The following is a 24,572-nucleotide window of genomic DNA, read 5'->3' as shown; positions in this document are numbered from 1 at the left end:
GTGTATGATATTTTGATGATATGTATGTTGTCATTCCCTTAGTGGTGTCATGTGAACGTCGACTACATGGCACTTGACCATATTTAGGCCTAAGGGAATGCACTGTGGAGTAGTTGTTAGATGATGGGTTGCTAGAGTGACAGAATCTTAAACCCTAGTTTATGCGCTACTTCGTAAGGAACCGATTTGGATCCAAATGTTTAATGCTATGGTTTGATTTTATCTTAATAGTTTTCTCGTAGTTGCAGATGCTTGCGAGGGGGTTAATCATTAGTAGGAGGTTTATTCAAGTAAGAACAACACCTAAGCACCGATCCACCCACATATCAAATTATCAAAGTAGCGAACACGAATCAAACCAACATGATGAAAGTGACTAGATGAAATTCCCGTGTACCCCCAAGAACGCTTTGCCTATCATAAGAAACCGTTTTGGCCTATCCTTTGCTAAAAAGGATTGGCCTACCTTGCTACACTTTATTTACCATTACCGTTACTTGCTCGCTACAAACTATCTTGCTATCAAACTTTCTGTTACCGACAATTTCAGTGCTTGCAGAAAATACCTTGCTGAAAACCACTTGTCATTTCCTTCTGCTCCTCGTTGGGTTCGACATTCTTACTTATCTAAAGGACTACGATTGATCCCCTATACTTGTGGGTCATCAGAGCCCTGAACAGAATCTAGATCAGCCCTCCTAATGAAGAACAGGAGGTGGCGGCGGTTGTGTATCACAAAAGGCGATAATTCTTTCCCTCTCATTTTTTCCTCGGAAGACGGAACTTATAGGACTGGAAGTAGGTCAGACGGACGCTTGTGGGCCCCACTAGGGAGGTAGGCGCACCCTAGGGGGTAGGCGCATCCAGCTGCCTTCTGGCTTCCCGATGGCCCCCCTCTAGCAGGTATTTGCTCCAGTATTTTCCATATATTAAATAAAAAAATCACTGTCAAGTTTCATCCAATTTTGAGAACTTCTATTTCTGCGCAAAAAACAACACGAATGTACTTCGACTGAAAACAATGTTAGTCCGGGTTAGTTCCATTCGAATCATACAAATTCAAGTCCAAAACAAGAGGAAAAGTGTTTGGAAAAGTAGATACGTTGGAGACGTATCAAGAGGGTTTATCAAGTCTTTTGACTCGTAGGGTTGCGGCATTGAAGGAGTAAGGTTTTCATAAATGCACCACCAATATCCCACTTACTATTCGTTGATGATTCCCCGATCCTTATGAAAGCAGATTTGGATATTGAACCTAGTTAAGACAATTACTTGGTTAAAATTGTGCAAGCTCAAGACAATTGGTGAGTGAAGCAAAAATGTAGTATATGTTTTAGCCCTGATCCTTGTGAAAGAAGATTTGGAAAATGCAACCTAGTTGAGACAAGTAATGGATCAACATTGTGCAAGCTCAAGACAATTGATGAGTGAAGAAAAGTGCAATATTTTTTGTAGCCCTTGTGTGTGAATGTTGTAAAAAAGGCAAAGAGCAAAGCTTTGTCTGATGGATACTTGGGTTTACCTGCAATGGTTCAGGCTGAAAGGAGTTATAATTTTCAGGATCTTGTTGAGAGTGTGATTGCACAGTTAAAGGGGTGGAAGGGAAAAATGTTATCTTTAGGTAGAAAGAAAATCTTATTGAAAGTAGTCATCCAATCTCTTCCTGTTTTTGCAATGGAAGTATTCAAGATTCCAAAGAAAATAAGCAAGGAGATTACGTACGCTATGTGAAGCTTCTGGTGGGGCGACAATGAGGACCAAAGGAAAATGCATTGCTGGGCATGTTGGTGTATGTGTATTCCCAAGAAAGATGAAGGTACGGGGTTCAGAGGTTTGCATGCTTTTAATCTCGCAATGCTTATAAAAGAGTTAAAAGCACTGGGGTGGCGTCCTATAACTTGTCCAAGATGTGATGATTTGGTCCTACAACCTGCAAAATGACCTTACCCAGTCCCAGAACTTGCACCCAATGTGCAACTTTTGGTCCTGGACAAATCACAGAGCGACAATTGGACTTGTCGGGCATGAGCTGGTTAACGCACATGTTTTTACAAACACCCCCTGCCTTCTCCTTCCCCGTGCCGCGCGTCCCGGCTGAAACTGAATCAGGTTGGTTACGGGAGAGTGGGACAGATGCTTTGGTTACGTACCTTGGCGTAGCCGTTCTGCATGTCCTCGACGATGCAGCCGGAAGGGAGGAGGCGGCAACCCATGTACCCTGCAGGGTCGGCGCCGGTGCCGGAGTCGGGGCGAAGGACGCCGTCCACCGACACGTCCACAATGGCCCATGGCCCATCGGCGTGCTGCTTGTAGAAGTGCAGGAACGTCACCTCCCTAATCGGCACCAGCAGCGACATCACCTGCAGCTCCGCGCACATCTGCACACATCATAACGTCAGTACGTCACGCGAGTGAGCTTAGGCTGGGCATGATGGTAGCTGGAACTACGTCGGTATTTCCCCGGTGAGGGAGGGATGATGCAGCACAGTGGTGGTAGGTATTTCCCTCAGTTATGAAACCAAGGTTATCGAACCAATAGGAGAACCAAGCAACACAACGTAAACAACCCCTGCACACAAATAACAACACCTCGCAACCCTACGTGTTAAAGGGGTTGTCAATCCCTTTCAGGTAACGGCGCCAGAAATTGGTGCGTGACGGTAAAAAGGTTGTAATAGATTTGATAAATAGATCACAAATAAAATAAAAGTGCAGCAAAGTATTTTTGTATTTTTGGTTTAATAGATCTGAAAAATAAAAGCAAGGAAAAAGTAGATCGCAAAGGCAAATATATGAGAAATAAGACCCGGGGGCCGTAGGTTTCACTCTCTCGAGAAAAAAGCAAACGGTGGGTAAACAAATTACTGTTGGGCAATTGATAGAGCTTCAAATAATTATGACGATATCCACGCAATGATCATTACATAAGCATCACGTCGAAGATTAGTAGACCGGCTCCTGCCTGCGTCTACTACTATTACTCCACATATCGACCGCTATCCAGCATGCATCTAGTGTATTAAGTTTATGGAAAACGGAGTAATGCAATAAGAACGATGACATGATATAGAAACGATCTGTTTATCTATATGGCGGTAGATATAGATCTCGTCTTTTTATCCTTAGTAGCAATGATACATATGTGTTGGTTCCCTTTCTGTCACTGGGATCAAGCACCGTAAGATCGAACCCACTACCGGGCACCTCTTCCCATTGCAAGATAAATAGATCAAGTTGGCCAGACAACACCCAAATATCGAAGAAGAAATATGAGGCTATAAGAGATCATGCATAAAAGAGATCAAAGAAACTCAAAATACTTTCATGGATATAAAAACATAGATCTGATCATAAACTCGAAGTTCATCAATCCCAACAAACACACCACAAAAGAGTTACATCATATGGATCTCCAAGAGACCATTGTATTGAGGATTAAGAGAGAGAGAGAGATGAAGCCATCTAGCTACTAACTACGGACCCGAAGGTCTACAAAGAACTACTCACGCATCATCGGAGAGGCACCAATGGAAGTGGTGAACCCCTCCATGATGGTGTCTACATTGGATCTGGTGTTTCTGGACTCTCTGGCGACTGGATGAATATTTCGTCGACTCCCCTAGGGTTCTGGGATTTTGGGGGTATTTATAGAGTAAAGAGGCGGTCCGGGGGGTACCCGAGGTGGGCACAACCCACCAGGGCGCGCTAGGGCCTCCTAGCGTGCCCTGGTGGGTTGTCCCTTCCTCTGGACTCCCCTAGGTGCAACCAGGGCTCATCTGCTTCCTTTTGGCCCATAAAAAATCATCGTAAAGTTTCGTGCCATTTGGACTCCGTTTGATATTGATTTCCTGCGATGTAAACAACATGGAAAACAGGAACTGGCACTGGGCACTATGTCAATAGGTTAGTACCAAAAAATGATATAAAATGATTATAAAATATCCAAGATTGATAATAAAACATCATGGAACAATCAAAAATTATAGATACGTTGGAGACGTATCAGCATCCCCAAGCTTAACTCCTACTCGTCCTCGAGTAGGCAAGTGATAAAAAATAGAATTTTTGATGTGGAGTGCTGTTCATCAAGTCATTTCATATTCTTTTCTTTATAGCATGGACATTTGGACTTTTATGTGATTCAAAGCAATAGTCTAGTTTTGACATAATAATTCAGATACTCAAACATATCAACTAGCAACCATGTCTTTCAAAATATCAATGCTAAAATAAGTTATCCCTAGCCCATCATGCTCAAATCCATTCATGAAACACACTCGAATATTAACTACACCCAATACTTGAGCACGATCATATTGCCTCCTAGTTGGTGCTTTTTATAAGAGAAGATGGAGACTCAAATTTCAAAATAAAAAATGAATAAAGTAAAAGAAAGTCCCTTCGCAGAGGGAAGTAGGGATTTGTAGAGGTGCCAGAGCTCAAAGCGAAAAATTTGATATAAAAACATTTTGGGAGGTGTATCCATCCCACCAACGAAAACGACTTAGAGTTCCGAACACTTTCCATGCTAGATATGCCATAGGCGGTTCCCAAATAGAAAATAAAGTTTATTCCTTTTTCCACCATAACTTTCACTTTCCATGGCTAGCCGTATCCACATGTGCCCTCCATACCAACACTTTTCAACGAATTTATTATTTGACAACATAAAGTAAATTCATTTTTGTTTTTTCATTTCAGGACTGGGCATCCCTAATACCTTAGCCTTACTCTCGTGCAATGAAAAGTGAGTAAACACTCATCTTGAGAATAACACTTCTAGCATGGAAAATATTAGCCACTCGTTACCGTTCCACGAGCGAAACAAACACACAAAAGATAAGTTTATTTTGAAAATTAGAGATGGCACATGCAAATTTGCTTCGAATGGCAAAAGAATACTGCATATAGGTAGATATAGTGGACTCATGTGACAAAACTGGTTTAAAGGATTTTGGATGCACAAGCAGAAGTCATACTTAGTGCAAAATCAAGTCTAGCAAAAGATTGGGAAGTGACCAACCAAGAAACGAATAATCTCATAAGCAAGCATTAAGCATAATTAACACTGAATAATGCACCACAAGTAGGATATAATTTTCATTGCATGACTATTGACTTCCGTGCATGCATAGGGAATCACAAACCTTAACACCCATATTCTTACTAGAGCACAATTACTCATCGACATAACTCACATAGCACATCATCATATCTCAAAACTATTACTAAGAAACAAGTTTATTTTGTCCAATGATCTTCATTACATTTTCTTTACTTTATCCTTCTTGGATATCTATCACTTTGGGACTAATTTTCTTGTGTTTCTTTTCATAAGCTCAAACAAATATAAGTGAAGATCATGAGCATAACAAATTTTGTTCTCTCAAAATAATTTAGGTGAAGCAAGAGAGAATTTCTTCAAAATTTTACTAACTCTCAAACAAATCTAAGCGAAGCAAGAGAGAATTTCTTCAAAAATAACAAAGCACACCATGCTCAAAAAGGTATAAGTGAAGCACTAGAGCAAGTCCTAGCTCATAAAAGATTTAAGTGAAGCATAGAGAGCAATTCTAGCAAGTCATGACATAATTTTGGCTCCCACAAATAGGTGTGTCCAGCAAGGATTGGTGACTAAAAACACAAACTAAACAAGAAAAGACACATATCATACAAGACGCTCCAAGCAAAACACATATCATGTGACGAATAAAAATATAGTCTCGAGTAAAATACCGATAGTTGTTGGAAGAAAGCGGGGATGCCACTCCGGGGCATCCCCAAGCTTAGCTGGTTGCTCATTCTTGGATAATAGCTTGGGATGCTGGGTCATTCCCAAGCTTAGGCTCTTACATCATTCCTTCATCCATCGTAAGATAACCCAAGACTTAAAAACTTCAATCACACAAAACTCAACAAAGCCTTCGTGAGATCCGTTAGTATAAGAATAATAAACCACTACTATAAGTGTTGTATCAAGCCAATTCATATTTTGTTTTGGTATTATATCTACTGTATTCCAACTTTTCTATGGAAAAAACTCATCAAATAAAACCATAGATCCATCAAAATAAGCACACAACACAAAGAAAACAGAATCTGTCAAAACAGAATAGTCTGTAGCAATCTGACTATTTCAAATACTTCTGTAACTCAAAAAAGTCTGACAATTAGGATGACCTGATAAACTTGTATATTGATCTATTGCAAGTGGAATGGGTATTTTATCGCTCTCTGGTAAAAATGAAAATTAATTCCGTGAGCGCAAACTTTCTATTTTTTCATCAAGATCAAACAACTATTGCCCAAGAAGATCCTAAAGGCTTTACTTGGCACAAACACTAATTAAAACATAAAAAACACAATCATAACAGTAGCATAATTGCGTAAACACACAAGAAGAGGAAGAAAAATTCAAAAATAAATTTTATTCATTGGGTTGCCTCCCAACAAGCGCTATAGTTTTACGCCCTTAGCTAGGCATATAGCAAGGATCTACGTTTTGTCATCTTTGGTTCGAGATCCATAAGATGCCCTCATGATTGATTCATAAGGTGGATTAATTATAGTTCTAGGAAAGTGTTCCATACCTTTCCTCAAAGGAAATTGGAACTTAATATTGCCTTCTTTCATATCAATCACGGCACCGATAGTGCGTAAAACAGTCTACCAAGAATAATTGGACAAGATGGATTGCAATCAATATCAAGAACAATAAAATCTATGGGCACATAATTCCTATTTGAAAGAATAAGAACATCATTAATTCTTCCCATAGGGCTTTTAATAGTAGAATCCGCCAAATGCAAATTCAAGGATCATTCTTCAAGATTGGTAAGACCAAGCACATCACATAAAGATTTCGGAATTGTGGAAACACTAGCACCCAAGTCACACAAAGCAAAACATTCATAATTTTTAATCTTGACTTTGATAGTAGGTTCCCACTCATCATACAATTTTCTAGGAATTGAAACTTCTAATTCCAATTTTTCTTCAAGAGCTTTTTCATCATAGCATCAACAATATGTTTAGTAAAAGCTTTATTTTGTTCATAAGCATGGGGTGAATTTATCATGGATTGCAACAAAGAAATACAATCAATCAAAGAGCAACTATCATAATTAAAGTCTTTGTAATCCAAAATAGTGGGTGCATCACTAGCTAAAGTTTTGACCTCTCCAAACCCACTTTCATCAATTTTCTCAACAATATTTTCACCCTCCAAAATATTGGGACGCCTTCTACCTAAAGTTGACTCTTCTTGAGTCCCTTTTTCATCATTCTTAACTTTACTAAACAAGGAATCAATATAAGAAACACCAATCATTTTAAGATCTTCATCACTTTTGCAAGAATAATCACTAGAAAAAGCTTTTTCCAAAAAAATCTCTTTTAGCTCTAAGTATAGCAGTTCTTTTTTTACTTTCATCCATAGAAACATAAAGAGCTTTAATTGATTCATCTACTTTAGGCACAAAAAATTTCATCTTGAGATTTTCAACATCATGAGCAGTTCTATCAACACTTCTAGACAAATCATCAATTTTGTTCAACTTTTCTTCTATGGAAGTGTTGAAAACTTTTTGTGTGTTGATAAATTCTTTAATATTATTCCCAAGATCAAAGGTGTTCCTATTATTATTGTAAGATTGATTGCCATAGGAATTACCATAATTATTAGAGGAATTACTAGGAAAAGGCCTAGGATTAAAATTACCTCTATAAGCATTGTTATTGAAATTATTTCTAGAGATAAAATTCACATCAATGGCATCTCTATTTTGATCAATCAAAGTAGACAAAGGCATATCATTAAAATCAATAGGAGCACTTTTACTACCAACCAATTTCATAAGAGCATCAACTTTATCACTCAAAGAAGAAATGTCTTCAACCGAATTAACTTTTTTACTAGTAGGAGCTCTTTCGGTATGCCATTGTGAATAATTTGCCATGATATTATCGAGCAATTTGGTGGCTTCACCAAAAGTAATTTCCATAAAAGTACCACCCGTGGCGGAATCTAAAAGATTACGAGAAACAAAATTTAATCCCGCACAAAAAATTTGTATGATCATCCAAAGATTTAACCCATGAGTTTGGCAATTCCTCAGCATCATTTTCATCCTTTCCCAAGATTGCACGACATGCTCATGTTCAAATTGCTTGAAATTCATGATCTGGGTTCTAAGGGAAATAATTTTTGCGGGAGGAAAATACTTAGTGATAAAATCATCTTTGCAGTTATTCCAAGAACCAATACTATTATGAGGCAAAGAAGAGAACCAAATTTTTGCAGAATCACGCAAGGAAAACAGAAATAATTTCATCTTGACCACATCATTGTCCACATATTTTTTCTTTTGCATACCGCATAATTCCACGAACGTATTAAGATGGGACGAGGCATCCTCATTAGGAGTACCGGAAAATTGGTCTTTCATAACAAGATTCAGCAAAGCATTATTAATATCACAAGTCTCCGCACTAGTGGCGGGGGGAGCAAGCGGAGTGCTAATAAAATCATTGTTGTTGGTATTTGAGAAATCACATAATTTGGTGTTCTCTTGAGTCATGATGACTATACAACAAGATTGCACTCAAAAACAGATCCGACAAAAAGGGCGAACGGAAAAAGAGAGGCGAAGAAAACGGCAAATTTTGTAAAGTGGGGGAGAGGGAAGCGAGAGGCAAATGGCGAATAATGTAAATTGCGAGGAGATGAGATTTGTGATTAGGAACCTGGTTATGTTGAAGATCCTCCCCGGCAACGGCACCAGAAATTCTCCTTGATGGCAGCTGGAACTACGTCGGTATTTCCCCGGAGAGGGAGGGATGATGCAGCACAGCGGCGGTACGTATTTCCCTCAGTTATGAAACCAAGGTTATCGAACCAGTAGGAGAACCAAGCAACACAATGTAAACAGCCCCTGCACACAAATAACAACACCTGCAACCCGACGTGTTAAAGGGGTTGTCAATCCCTTTCGGGTAACGGCGCCAGAAATTGGTGCGTGATGGTAAAAAGGTTGTAATAGATTGGATAAATAGATCGCAAATAAAATAAAGTGCAGCAAAGTATTTTTGTATTTTTGGTTTAATAGATCTGAAAATAAAAGCAAGGAAAAAGTAGATCGCAAAGGCAAATATATGAGAAATAAGACCCCGGGGCCGTAGGTTTCACTAGTGGCTTCTCTCGAGAAAAATAGCAAATGGTGGGTAAACATATTACTGTTGGGAAATTGCTAGAACTTCAAATAATTATGACGATATCCAGGCAATGATCATTACATAGGCATCGCGTCCAAGATTAGTAGACCGACTCCTACCTGCATCTACTACTATTACTCCACAATCGACCGCTATCCAGCATGCATCTAGTGTATTAAGTTCATCGAAAAACGTAGTAATGCAATAAGAACGATGACATGATGTAGAAAAGAACCGTTTATCTATATGGCGGTAGATATAGATCTCGTCTTTTTATCGTTAGTAGCAACGATACATACGTGGCAGTTCCCTTTCTGTCACTGGGATCAAGCACCGTAAGATCAAACCCACTATTGGGCACCTCTTCCCATTGCAAGATAAATGGATCGAGTTGGTCAGACAAAACCCAAATATCGGAGAAGAAATATGAGGCTATAAGAGATCATGCATAAAAGAGATCAAAGAAACTCAAAATACTTTCATGGATATAAAAACATAGATCAGATCATAAACTCAAAGTTCATCAATCCCAACAAACACACCACAAAAGAGTTACATCATATGGATCTCCAAGAGACCATTGTATTGAGGATTAAGAGAGAGAGAGAGAGATGAAGCCGTCTAGCTACTAACTACGGACCCGAAGGTCTACAAAGAACTACTCACGCATCATCGGAGAGGCACCAATGGAAGTGGTGAACCCCTCCGTGATGGTGTCTATATTGGATCTGGTGTTTCTGGACTCTCTGGCGGCTAGATGAATATTTCATCGACTCCCTAGGATTCTGGGATTTTGGGGGTATTTATAGAGCAAAGAGGCGGTCCGGGGGGGGGGGTACCCGAGGTGGGCACAACCCACCAGGGCACGCTAGGGCCTCCTAGCGCGCCCTGGTGGGTTGTCCCTTCCTCGGGATTCCCCCTAGGTGCAACCAGGGCCCATCTGCTTCCTTTTGGCCCATAAAAAATCATCGTAAAGTTTTGTGCCATTTGGACTCTGTTTGATATTGATTTCCTGCGATGTAAAAAACATGGAAAAAATAGGAACTAGCACTGGGCACTATGTCAATAGGTTAGTACCAAAAATGATATAAAATGACTATAAAATGATTATAAAACATCCAAGATTGATAATAAAACAGCATGGAACAATCAAAAATTATAGATACGTTGGAGACGTTTCAGCATCCCCAAGCTTAACTCCTACTCGTCCTCGAGTAGGCAAGTGATAAAAACAGATTTTTTTGATGTGGAGTGTTGTTCATCAAGTCATTTCATATTCTTTTGTTTATAGCATGGACATTTGGACTTTTATGTGATTCAAAGCAATAGTCTAGTTTTGATATAATAATTTAGATACTCAAGCATACCAACAAGCAACCATGTCTTTCAAAATATCAATGCTAAAATAAGTTATCCCTAGCCCATCATGCTCAAACATTGACCCATTCATGAAACACACTCGAGTATTAACTACACCCAATACTTGAGCACGATCATATTGCATCCTAGTTGGTGCTTTTTATAAGAGAAGATGGAGACTCACATTTCAAAATAAAAAATGAATAAAGTAAAAGAAGGTCCCTTCGCAATGGGAAGTAGGGATTTGTAGAGGTGCCAGAGCTCAAAGCGAAATTTTTGGAAGTAGGGATTTGTAGAGGTGCCAAGCCTCCTGGCGCGCCCTGGTGGGTTGTCCCCTCCTCGGGACTCCCCCCAGGTGCAACCAGGGCCCATCTGCTTCCTTTTGGCCCATTAAAAATCGTCGTAAGGTTTCGTGCCATTTGGACTCCATTTGATATTGATTTCCTCTGACATAAAAAACATGGAAAAAAATAGGAACTGGCACTGGGCACTATATCAATAGGTTAGTACCAAAAAATGATATAAAATGACTATAAAATGATTATAGAACATTCAAGATTGATAATAAAACAGCATGAAACAATAAAAAATTATAGATACATTGGAGACGTATCAGGGCACGAGCAAGGACGGTCGTGGTCACCAGTTGGATTGAGCCGCTGCGGGTACCCCCCATGCCGCTCGAGATGATCTCCAACGTGCTCGCCCTCGCCACCACGCACGGGAACATCTCAGACCACCGGGCATGCAGCATTGCACCGCTTAACTCTTGTGTTTCTACATGAAGCGTCGCTAGTATCCATGTGGATGGCAATGCGAACCTCGTTCATGAGGTTGTTGACAAGGTCGACGATGTTGATGATGGCGATGCCGGCCTCACGGGTGGCCTCCGAGACGTAGCCGGCGGGGCTGGGGCTGAGCACGCGGGCGAACTCTCCAATGCAATATCCAGGTGGGGCTGCCACAGCGGGACGTCCACCTGCGTCACCTTCACCAGCTCCTCCATGGCCGCCAACTCGAGCTCAAGCAGCGCGCCACGGTCGATGGCGACGCCTTCGCCACCGAGGCCATCGTCGAGGCCGCCGTCCATGATGCCAGCAGGCAGGTGCATGGCCGCCGAGCTGCCACCCGTCAGGTCAGGGATAGACTGCATTCCCATTCCCATGAAGCCGTTGTTGCTGCCAACGTCGATGTAACACCCTCGATGCGACTATATCTCCCACGTGTCGAGGCACGACTTAGAGGCATAATCGCATTGAAGGCATATGTCGCAAGTTAGGCAATCTTCACAACATCCCATGTAATATAGATAATAAAAGGGGAGATGACATAGTTGGCTTACACTCGCCACGTCAATCAAGTACATAAATAACATTACATCAACCAAACACTCATGGCCCGACTATGGCGCCAAAATAAAAGATAACCCAACATGCGACACGGTCCCGATCACCCCCAACTGGGCACCACTACTGATCATCAGGAAAGGAAACATAGTAACGTTTAGAGTCCTTGTCGAACTCCCACTTGAGCTCGAGTGCGTCACCTGGAGCGGAATCATCAGGCCCTGCATCTGGTGTAATAGTAATCTGTGAGCCATAGGGACTCAGCAATCTCGCACCCTCGCGATCAAGACTATTTAATCTTATAGGTATGGCAAGGTAAATATGTGGAGCTGCAGCAAGCGACTAGCATATATGGTGGCTATCCTGTTCGCAAAAGAGAGCGAGAAGAGGAGGCAAAGCGCGAGTGAGAAACTAGAGAGCAACCTGCGCAAGCATTACATCAACACCGTGTCCACTTCCCGGACTCCGCCGAGAAGAGGCATCACGGTAACGCACTCAGTTGATTCATTTTAGTTAAATTAAGGTTCAAGTTATCTACAACCGGACATTAACAAATTCCCATCTGCCCATACCGCGGGCACGGCTTTCAAAAGTTCAAATCCCTGCAGGGGGGTCCCAACTTAGCCCATGACAAGCTCTCACGGTCAACGAAGGAATAGACCTCCTCCCGAGACATTCCGATCAGACTCGGTACCTCAATTCTTCAAGACACTTCGACATGTTAAAACAAGACCAGCAACACCGCCCGAATGTGCCGACAAATCCCGATAGGAGCTGCACATATCTCGTTCTCAGGGCACACTCAGATGAGCCAGATGTCGGGTAGGCCAGCCCAGAGTTGCCCCTGGTAGCCCCGGACATCGCTCGGTTGGACCAACACTCAGAGGAGCACTGGCCCGGGGGGGTTAAAATAAGATGACCCTCGGGCTCCAGAAACCCAAGGGAAAAAGAGGCTAGGTGGCAAATGGTAAAATCAAGGTTGGGAATTGCTGGAAAAGCTTTAATCAAGGCGAACTATCAAGGGGTTCCCATTATAACCCAACCGCGTAAGGAACACAAACTCTGGGAACATAACACCGATATGACGGAAACTAGGGCGGCAAGAGTGGAACAAAACACTAGGCGAGAGGCCGAGCCTTTCACCCTTAACCAAGTATATAGATGCATTAAGATAACACGGCAATATAATGATATCCCAACAAGTAAATAGATGTTCCAACAAGGAACGGCCTCCAATCTTCACCTGCAACTAGCAACGCTATAAGAGGGGCTGAGCAAAGCAGTAACATAGCCAATCAACGGTTTGCTAGGACATGGTGGGTTAGAGGTTTGACATGGCAATTTGGGAGGCTTGAAAGCAAGTGGTAGGCATCGTAGCATTGGCATAGCAAAAGAGCGAGCATCTAGCAAGGCAAAGATAGTAGTGATTTCGAGGGTATGATCATCTTGCCTGCAAAGTTGTCAGAGTTGACTGGATCCTCGAAAGCAAACTCAACGGGCTCCTCATTAGCGAACTCGTCTCCCGGATCTACCCAAACAAGACAAACTAGCAACAAGGACACAATCAACCACGTGCAAGGATCAAACAATATGATGCAAGGATGGTATGCTATGCGGGATGGGATGCGGGATGCATATGCAAGATTTGACAAGGGATGCTTGAACCTGGCCTCAACTTGGAAATCCAAGTGTGCCACTGGAAATATGAGATGAAATCGCTTGAAAACGATATAAAGAACGCCGGAATCGGAGTTACGGTTTGGAAATGGCAAGCGATTCAAATATGACCACATTCTGCGATTTACAGCAAGTAGCCATCTAAATGCAACAAGATGAACATGCTACAGCACCCAAACATGACAACAAAATACATGGCAGGGATGCATTCAAGATGCTTAACAAAAGTCTAGCACTGGGAAACGGCCAATTCATCCATTAACAGGTTCAAACAAGCATGGCAAAAACGCATATTGCAAACAGATTTCAGACTTAGTGAAATTAACACTTGTCTGGAATTTCAGATCAGGTAGCACTCTTCGGAGCAACAAAACTAGAAGCTTCAGGACCTGAACGTGGCAAAGTAAAGCATGGCATGGAGATACTCAAAGAGCTTAACAAAAGTCCCTTAGTGACCTTGAGCCAAAAGGGATCAGAAAATATAATTGCAAGCATCTGAACATGGCAAAAACATAATCAGATCACAGACTTAGTGAAAATTGGAACATGCTGAAAATAGATATCAAGTAGGCATGTTTATGAGCTCGATGCACTCACTACGGAGCAAGTCATGACAAGCTAAGCATACACCCATCAAGAATACACAAAATGCAAGCTAGACATGGCAAGAACAATAGCATAGCATGCACAGATCAAGTACAACATCATCGGCAAAATCGCTAGGGTGCTCCATAATTGCAAACAAAGACATGGATGGATAGAGCACTACAAGATTAACAAATCATCCTTACTGATCATTCTCAAAAGAGGCACGGATCACTAGGAAACGACATGAACATATGGCGATATGAGATAAACAGCTCAAGGACTTAGTGGAAATGCTAAGTCCCTGAAATCAGTATTACCAAGTGCCTCACTTTGCAAGCTTGTGCTAGTCAGCACACACATCACAAAAATACATGGGTTGCACCTCTGGAAAGATGGCAAAACCCTTAACAAAACATATGTAGAGCTCATGGCCATATCATGCACACAATAATCATGGCAAAAATGACAAATATCCAAATGGAGCAGCAGATCTGACAATTAACTCAAGTAGCACTCTTCTAACAGAATTTCGGGCATCAAAATGAACTCAAATGAAAATGATGCAATGGAATGGAATGATGTACTCTCTGAGATGAACATTTTGATATGCTATATGCCCAAAACGGAGCTACGGATGCAAAGTTACGATGCTATGAACATGGAAAAAAATATTAGGGTTTCGGGCAGAAAAGTCAACCGAGGAGGGGATCTAGATCTGGATCGGATCCGGCTGGCACAGAAAACGAGGTTCGCTAGACTCGGAGCTCGGGCTCGCCGGAGTCGTCGGGGCGGCGTCGGACGGCCGCGGAGGACGAGGGGTCCGGTCGGCGGCGGATCCGGATGGGCCTCGGGGGCCGGATGCGGGCTCCCCGGGCCAGCGGCGGGACGAGCGGCTCCGCGCCACGTGGCAGAGCGTGGTTGGCGGCGGAGGGACGTCCGGTCAGGGCGGACGTTGTCCGGCAGCGTAGAGGGGATTTTTTTAGGGTTAGGGGGGAGAGGATCCGCGAATTTCGGAGGTGGTCTTTATATAGACATAGAGGGAGCTAGGAGAGTCCAAATGAGGTGCGGTTTTAGGCCACGCGATTGTAATCGAACGCTCTAAATGATGGAGAGGGTTTTGGTGGGTTTTGGGCCAAATTGGAGGGGTGTTGGGCTGCAACACACACGAGGCCTTTTCGGTCCCTCGGTTAACCATTGGAGTACCAAACGAAGTCCAAATGGTACGAAACTTGACAAGCGGTCTACTGGTAGTAAACCAAGGCCGCTTGGCAAATCTCGGTCTAATCTGGAAATGTTTAACCCCCACACACGAAAGAAGGTAGAAAAGACCACCGGAGGAGAACGAAGCGCCGGAATGCAAAACCGACAACGGGGAAAATGCTCGAATGCATGAGATGAACACGTACGCAAATGCAATGCACATGATGACATGATATGAGATGCATGACAACGACAACAACACACAGAGACAAAAACCCGAACCCGAGAAAATAAAATAACTTAAAGCCAGAAACGGCAAGAGTTGGAGTACAAATTGGGAAAGTTACATCCGGGGTGTTACAGCACTCCACCACTACGAAAGGATCTCGTCCCGAGATCTAGGACTGAAAGAATGCCAGCTACTCAGAACGGAGGTGATCCTCGCGTTCCCAGGTAGCTTCACGGTCGGAATGGTGTGACCACTTGACTTTGAGGAATTTGATTGACTTGTTGCGAGTCTTGCGTTCAGCCTCTTCGAGAATAGCAACTGGGTGCTCACGATAGGAGAGATCTTCTTGGAGCTCAATGTCCTTGAAGTTGACGGTGCGGTCAGGAGTCTTAAAGAACTTTTGAAGCTGAGAGACATGGAACACGTCATGAACATTTGCAAAGTTTGAAGGAAGCTCGAGTTGATAGGCGAGGTCGCCTCTCTTGCTGACAATCTTGAAAGGTCCCACGTATCTAGGGGCAAGCTTCCCTTTGATACCAAAGCGACGAGTACCTTTCATAGGAGAGACGCGGAGGTAAACATGATCTCTGATCTCGAAAGCCAAATCACGGTGCTTACTGTCATAGTAGCTCTTCTAGCGGGATTGGGCTGCTTTGAGGTTATCTCGAATGACTTTGCACATTTCCTCTGCCTCTGCGATTAAGTCATTACCCAAAAGCTGACGTTCACCGGTTTTAGACCACTTGAGAGGGGTACGGCACTTCCTGCCATACAGAATTTCAAATGGGGCCTTGCCCGAACTTGCTTGAAAACTATTGTTGTAGGAGAATTCAGCATATGGAAGACAATCCTCCCACTTCATGCCGAAGGAGATCACACAAGCCCTGAGCATATCTTCAAGAATCTGGTTGACATGCTCGACTTGACCGCTACTTTGAGGATGGAAAGCTGTGCTGAAGCGGATGTTGGTGCCCATGGCCTTCTGAAAAGAATCCCAAAACTTGGAGGTAAAGATGCTACCACGGTTTGAAGAGATCACTTGAGGAATACCGTGCAGAGAGACAATCCAAGAGGTATAGAGTTCCGCCAATTGAGCTGCAGTGATTGACTCTTTGATAGGCAGAAAGTGAGCCACTTTGGTGAGTTTGTCGATGACAACGAATATAGCATCATTGCCACGCTTGGACTTTGGAAACCCAATCACGAAGTCCATTTCAATGTGGTCAAACTTCCATTCTGGAATGGCAAGAGGTTGGAGGAGACCCGCTGGCCTTTGATGTTCTGCCTTCACTCTTCTGTAGACATCACATTCATTCACGAACTAAGCAATCTCGCGCTTCATTCGAGTCCACCAATAAGCCTTCTTGAGGTCCTGATACATCTTCGTGCTCCCAGGGTGGATGGAGAGGAGAGAATTGTGAGCCTCGTTCATGATCACTTTACGGATGTCACCTTTGGGCACAACAATACGATCCTCGAAGAAGAGAGTGTCCTTGTCGTCAAGGCGGTAGCACTTGTACTTGGGTTGACTCTTGGCAATCCCAATCTTCACCTTTTTCACCATAGCATCAAGAAGCTGGGCTTGGCGAATCTGGTCTTCCAAGGTAGGAGAGACTTGAAGGTTGGCGAGGAAACCTTGAGGAACAACTTGCAGATTAAGTTTGCGGAAAGCTTCACAAAGCTCGGGTTGATAAGGCTTGAGAATAAGACTGTTACAATAAGCCTTTCTGCTCAAAGCGTCAGCAATCACATTGGCCTTGCCTGGAGTATACTCGATACTCGGATTATACTCTTGAATCATTTCGACCCGTCGAGTTTGCCTGAGGTTGAGATTAGGCTGAGTGAAAATGTACTTGAGACTCTTGTGATCAGTGAAAATGTCCACTTTTCTTCCCAATAAGAGATGTCTCCAAGTCAAAAGAGCATGCACAACTGCCGCCAACTCGAGATCATGAGTGGGGTAGTTCTTCTCATTGGGATTCAACTGGTGAGAGGTATAAGCAACAACTTTCTTCTCTTGCATCAACACTGCGCCAAGACCTTGGAGAGAGGCATCACAAAAGACCTCGTACGGTTTGGATTCATCAGGCGGAGTCAGAACTGGAGCAGTGATCAATTTCTCTTTCAAAGTGTTGAAAGCAATGTCACACTCCGGAGACCAAACGTACTTGACGTGCTTCTGGAGAATATTTGAGAGAGGCTTCGCGATCTTAGAAAAGTTTTCAACGAATCTTCGGCAATAACTTGCGAGACCGAGGAAGCTACGGAGTTGCTTCACGTTCTGAGGAGGTTCCCAATTCACAATTGCAGACACCTTCTCAGGATTCACCGCAATGCCCTTGGCAGAGATGATATAACCAAGATAAAGAACCTCATCGAGCCAAAATTCGCACTTGGAGAACTTGGCGTAGAACTGGTGTTCCCTTAGCTTATCGAGTACCAAACGCAAGTGCTTGGCATGATCTTCCTTGTTCTTCGAGAAAACCAGAATGTCGTCGAGATAGACCAAAACAAAGTCATTGATGTAGACGTTGAAGATGAAGTTCATCATGCGAGAGAATGTCGGAGGAGCATTGACGAGGCCAAAAGACATGACAGTGTATTCATATGAACCATAGCTTGTCCTGAAACCCATCTTGGGAATATCTTGCTCACGGATTCGAATATGATATTAACCCATACGGAGATCAAGCTTGGAGAATACTTGGGAACCTTTGAGTTGTTTGAACAGCTCATTGATGTTGGGAAGTGAGTATTTGTTCTTGATGGTCTTCTTGTTCAATGGACGGTAATCAACACAAAGTCGGTCCATTCCATCCTTCTTCTTCACAAAAAGAACACCACAACCCCACGGAGAAGAACTAGGCCGGATGAGACCCATTCTTTCTTGAATATCGAGTTGCTTCTTCAGCTCCTTCAACTCTTTAGGTCTGAGCTTGTAAGGACGCTTGCACACTGGTTCCGTACCGTGCTCAAGATCAATAACGAATTCAACTGGCCGGTGCGGAGGCATTCCTGGGAGCTCTTCTGGAAAGACATCTTGATATTCGCAAACGACTGGAATCTGCGAGATAGCATCCAGTTCACCCTTCTCATCGAGAGAAAACAGACGGATGGTATCATCACGAGTGGCAAAGACAATTACATCCTCAGACAAGTGAGTCAATTGAATCTGCCTGGCTGCACAATCAAGATGCGCCTTGTGCTTAGAAAGCCAATCCATTCCGAGAATAAGATCAATATCCGAGTTACCAAGAACCACTGGAGAAGAGAGAAACTTGTAATCGCCAACGTGATAGTAACATCTGGGGCAATAGCGCTTGCATTCATGAATTTACCCAGAGAAACAACAGATAACTGTCTAGGCAAATCTTGTAAAGGCAACTCATGCTTAGAAAAAAATGGTCTCGAGATGAAACAATGTGATGCACCCATGTCAAAAAGAACTTTTGCAGGAATATCATTAACAGGAAGGTTACCCATAATGACATCTGATGAGTCCTCTGCCTGAGCTGCATTCATCAAGTTGACCTTGGCGGACTTGGGGTTATGCTTGACCACAGCTGTACTTGCCGATCTGATAGGAGGAGGAGGATGAAGACGCCTCTGGTTGAAACACTTGTTGGCATAGTGACCCTTCTATTGGCACTTGTTGCACGTGACCTCCGAAAGCGGACGGTGATACGGAGCACTCGATCTTGGAGCTTGAGACGAAGTCTTGTTCTGAAAGCCAGGGTTGGGTGGGTGGGAAGAACCACTGCCACCTTTGCTCTTCTGCTGATACGGCTGACGGGACGGAGGAGGAGGAAGCCAATACTTCTGCTGCTTGGCCACTTGAGTAGAGGAAGAAGGAGTAGCGTCTCTGACTCGCTTCTTGGAAGCATCACACCTCAGTTGAGCAGCCTCTTGCTTCAATGCCATGTTGTAGAACTCATCGTACCTCAAGGGCTCAAAGAGAACAAGAGCTAGCTGAATTTCTTCTCTGAGACCACCCCTGAACTAGTATACCATGCTCTTCTCATCAGGGATGTCCTGCTTGGCAAAGTGGGCGAGCTTCTGAAACAACTTGTTGTAGTCATAGACAGACAAAGAGCCTTGCTTCAGGTTGCGGAATTCCTCACGCTTGCTTTCAACCACGCTCTGAGGAATATGATGAGCTCGGAAATCTTGACGGAATTCATCCCAAGTGATAACACGTCCACCTCTGGAATCCTTGTACTGCTGGAACCATTCTACAGCTTGATCTTTGAGTTGGAAGGAAGCGAACTTGACAAAGTCCTCAGGCCTGACGTTACTGCACTCGAAATGCTTGCACAGATCCACAAGCCAATCGTCAGCATCGGTTGCCTCAACACAATTGCTGATAGTCTTTGTGTCGGTGTACTAGAGTAGGGGTACCCTAGTATCCCGAACTTGTGCACGGGCAGTCGCAGCATCCCGCGGCAAGGCTTGCCGGGTGACCGCCAAGGTCCTCCGTGGTTCCTTTGGAGCCATTCAAGAACAAAGTATCCAAACCAAGACACCACAAGACCCCGGCAAGAGGAGCTTGCCGGGAAGGCCAACCAAGGCAAGGCGCTTAATGAGACAAGACCCCGGCAAGAGGAGCTTGCCGGGAAGGCCACCCAAGGCATCTCAAGGAACTTGCCGCGACGCGCCTCGCGTCCCGGCAAGGCCCGGTGAGCGACAAGCTCCCGGACGCGACAAGACAACGACCACGGCAAGGCGCTTGCCGCGGCAAGCCACCACTCTGTGCCCGCGCTCCAGCACATCCACCAACGTGTCGCTCTGGGACCCTTCCAGGCGTGCGTGGCGGGAGGCTGTGCAGCCAGCGGTGCGCAGTGGCGAGCGGGGCTGACAAGATTGCCATCGTGGCGAGCGGTGGCGTCCCTGACGGTCCCTTTTGCACTGTTTAGGCGACACAGACGGGCATTTAATGCCCTTGTCCCCTGCCGTCAGGGTTAGGTATGATACATTGTAGCAGGTAGCTGTACCTACCGCAGTACCTTTCCATTTTTACCCTTTGTCTCCGTTGCCACCTGTCGGTGACCCCTTGAGCATATAAAAGGAGGCCCATGTGCAACGTAGGGGGGGGGGGGTTCGGAAAAAAGAGAACACTCAGGCTCGGTCTCGTTAGCCGCTGGTGTGTACTGTAGCACTCCGCGCTCCCGAGCAAGAACTCAATACAAACCACAAAGCAGGAGTAGGGTTTTACGCATCCGTGCGGCCTGAACCTGGGTAAACTGCTCGTGTGCTTCGCCTCGATCCGCTCTTCATGCAACCTCCGCCCCCGCCGAACCGAAAGGGACTCGGTCCGCCGGTCCCATAGGTGTTCGTGGATTAGTCCCCGACATCTTTGGACTCGGTCCGCCGGTCCCATAGGTGTTCGTCGATTAGTCCCTCGACATCTTTGGCGCGAAGGTCTGCTTCGCTTCTGTTGCTCACCCGAGAAGCAACGGTCAAGCGGAGAGGGCAAATGCTGAAGTGCTGCGCGGGCTCAAGACCAGGACTTTCAAAAGGCTGCACAAGTGCGGAAGAAACTGGATCGAGGAGCTGCCGGTGGTTCTTTGGTCGATCAGAACGACGCCAAATCGAGCCACTGGCCAGACACCTTTCGCTCTAGTCTATGGAGCAGAGGCAGTTCTCCCCACGGAACTCGTATATGGGTCATCTCGAGTGCTCGCTTATGATGAGCTCGAGCAAGAGCAGCTACGACAAGATGACGCGCTGCTCCTTGAGGAAGACCGTCTTCAGGCTGCTGTGCGAGCTGCTCGCTACCGGCAAGCTTTGCGCCGCTACCATAGCCGCAAAGTTAACGCCAGAAGTCTCGAGGAAGGCGACCTTGTTCTTCGGCGTGTTTAGTCCGCCAAGAATTCCAACAAGTTGACGCCAAAGTGGGAAGGCCCTTACCGGGTGAAACGAGTCACTAGGCCTGGCGCTGTCCGCCTTGAGACCGAAGATGGCATTCCGGTGAGGAACTCCTGGAACATTGAGCATCTTCGTAAGTTTTACCCGTAAGGCGCGGTTGCCGGAACCTGTTCCGGCAACCACCTTTTGTACAATTCTTGCCGCTGTTGCATGTAATCCTTTGTACAAAGCCGGGCGCAGAGCCCGTGCATAAGTAAAGCTCATGTGCTCCGCACATTTTGGCAATTTCATGCTCTCTATTTTTTGGCATATATGATCTGACACTTTGTGCAGCACCTACTCCATGGTAAGCAATAACGAGCCGTAAGGCTCCCTATCTTTATTTTCTCTTCTTTCTTTTTTCTCAAAGAAAGGAAGGTTCCCTCGCCCACAAGTTTGCCGGGGAGGAAAGGAGAAGATAATGGTATGGACCAGGCGTCGTTCAAGAAAATTTTGCCTTACCAGGAAGCAAACAACAGAAAAGCTAAGTTGCCAAAGTTTGAGCAATCAGATTTTTTAAAATTTTAAGTTATCTCCCTTGAACGACTGCACTTTGTATGGAAAACCTGTGCGCGGAGGAACCAACTCGTAGCTAGTTGCGCCCTTACTTTGTTTCGAGTCTGCTCAACAACTTAAGTGAGCTGCAACTAGTTGCGACAAGGTTTCTTTTCGGTAGCGGCACCGCCAGTAGGCTGCTGACGTCCCGCACTCAGCGCTCGCGGCTCAGGTACATGCACCGGCAAGTTCCCTAAAAGCGTAGGGCAAAAACATACAAAGGGAGGAATCAAGTAAAGGGAATAACATTGCAATCATTACCCAGAATAGAGTTATATTACAAAGATAGCTTGTCGCGGCTCTAACAGATTGTTTTCATAGCATGACAAACAGCGACAAGAAAAGAAGAAATGGGCGGCCTAATCTACGTGATCGCCCTCGATCCTCTTGATCCCGCTCACCTTGTCCACAATGGGTGCGACAAGGGCCTTGAGCGCCTCCAGATCGGCATCCGGCGGCAGGGTCTTGAGGACGTTGGTGAGGTTGAGGCCCGGATTGCGGAAGGCCACCTTCACCAGCACTTTCTAAAGAGCTCCCGCGCAGATCTTGCGTGACTCGTCGGCCAGCTGCTTTGGGATCCTCTCCCGGAGCCGCTGGAGGTCCGTCGCCATGCCCTTGAAGAACAAGACGAGCTTGGCGCTGGGTTGGAGGTTCTCGTCGGAGGGATACCCGAGATCCTCCATCCCCAGCTGCGCCAACTCCCTGTCAATATCTGCGGCAGCGCTCACGAGGCTCTCCGTCCAGTGCTCCACATTTTCCCTGAAAGCATTCTGGGTGGCGGCAACACTCTCCAACAGCGCCTTGTCGGCCTTGATCTCTTCTTTCAAGGCCGTCTCCTGCTCCTTGGCGATGTCCAGCATCTCGGTCAAAGTGGTCAGCTTCAACTCAAGATCCGCGTTGGAGTCTTTGGCGGCGCTGAGCTCTTTGCCCTTCTCGGCAAGATCGGCCTCCAGCTGCACCACCTTCATCTCCAGCTCCTTCTTGGCGGCCTCGGCAACTGCGGCAGCATCCTCTGCTTGCTTAAGGGCTCCGCCGAGTTTTTCCTCGCGCATGGCAAGCTCCTCCTCGTGGGCGTCAAGATTGACCTTCCGCTGCGCCAGCTCGCCCTCCTCCGCGGATAGCTTCACAGCGGGAAGTCGCTGTTGCTCTTCGACTTCAGCCTTCTCGAGGAGGAAGGCCTTCTGCGCTTCGGCGAGCTGCTCCCGCTCCTCTGCCAGGGACCGGAGGGCTTCCTGGTGGAAACCCCCGAGCTCTTCCACGCGCTTCTCGATGTCTACTCCCGCCTTCGCGACAAGCGCCTCGCGGGATTCCAGCTTGGCTTGCCGCGCGCGGTAGAGCGACAACAACTTCCGCAGCAGCCGCTCCTCCTCAGGCTCGTTGCTGCTGCTGCTCGGCGTGTCAACCAGAGTCAGCCCAGTAGAGGCAAGCACCTCCCCGTCGAAGATCTCTCCCTCGACCGGCGCCCTGGAGCTCGATGCCCAGGGAAGGTTGATGAAGACGTCGTCGCCGGCCTTCAAGTAGACGCCTGGCTGGGGCTCTTCGGAGCCTGGCGCTGCGGCAGCGGCGGACGGGTCGGCGGTCGGTGTAGCGCCTGGCGCTCCTGCGGCCTCAGGGCCGTCAGTGCGATCGCCAGACCCCTCGCCGGTTGCCGCGGCGGCAGCCTTGGCGGCCTCTGCGCCGGCGGGATCGTCAGCACCGGCCGTTTCTTCGGCGGCAACCTCGGTCTCCATCGGCTCCGTAGCAGATGGGTCTGACAGCCGGGAAAGGGAGAAGAGTCAAGCAAAAACCCAAGAAGATCAAAAGAAGAAGAACCCAAGGAAAGTTTTGAAGCGAAAGGATTACCTGTGCCGGGTTCTGCAGTCGTGGTCTCCACCGTCGGGGGGCCGCTGGTGCCGTCCCTTGCCGGAGAATGCTCCCTTACCGGAGACTTCTCCCTTACTGGAAAGCCCTCCCTTGCCGGAGAGCTCTCCCTTGTCGGGGGATTCTCCCTTGGCTCTTGGTGGGGCTGCTCTGCTCCTACACAAACCAGCAGTAAGATATCAGCAAAGACAGAGTATCCATGCGCATCTCACAGCGGAAAGCAAACCATATACTTACGCTGGGGGCTGCTCTGGAGAAAAGTTGCCGGGTCTGGCAAGGTTGTCTCGGGCGCACCCCCTGCTGTCGCAGTAGGTTCGTCCTCGATGACAATCACCGGGACTTTGGCTCTCTTTGCTGCTCTCTGGGCCAGAGTCCTAAAAAGGAACAAGTTCAGAGTCAAGCAAATGAGATACAAGACAAACAGCAAGGATTGAAGAACTACAAGTACAACAAGGGAGTCTTACTCTTCTTCTTCTTCCTCGTCGGAGCTGAACGCGGAGAAGTCGAAGTCTGGCTCACGTCCGGCGCGAGGAGGCGGAGGAGTAGCTTCCCTTGGCCGCTTGGCGGGAGCAGTGGCGGCGGTCTGAGACGACCCCGCTCCGGCTGTCGCCGCGGCGTGAGAAGCGGCAGGAGTAGAAGCG

The 24,572-nt window shown here is 45.8% G+C and overlaps 1 pseudogene; it reads right to left on the bottom strand.

Annotated features, from left to right (window-relative positions):
• LOC123191605 (homeobox-leucine zipper protein ROC6-like) overlaps nt 1-24,572 on the bottom strand; it is a 131,630-nt pseudogene that overhangs the window by 4,567 nt on the left and 102,491 nt on the right.

Source organism: Triticum aestivum, chromosome 2A, assembly GCF_018294505.1.
Source record: "Triticum aestivum cultivar Chinese Spring chromosome 2A, IWGSC CS RefSeq v2.1, whole genome shotgun sequence".
Classification (NCBI taxonomy): domain Eukaryota; kingdom Viridiplantae; phylum Streptophyta; class Magnoliopsida; order Poales; family Poaceae; genus Triticum; species Triticum aestivum.
Note: the sequence above shows the minus strand (reverse complement) of the source record. Positions and strands in the feature narration are given on the sequence as shown.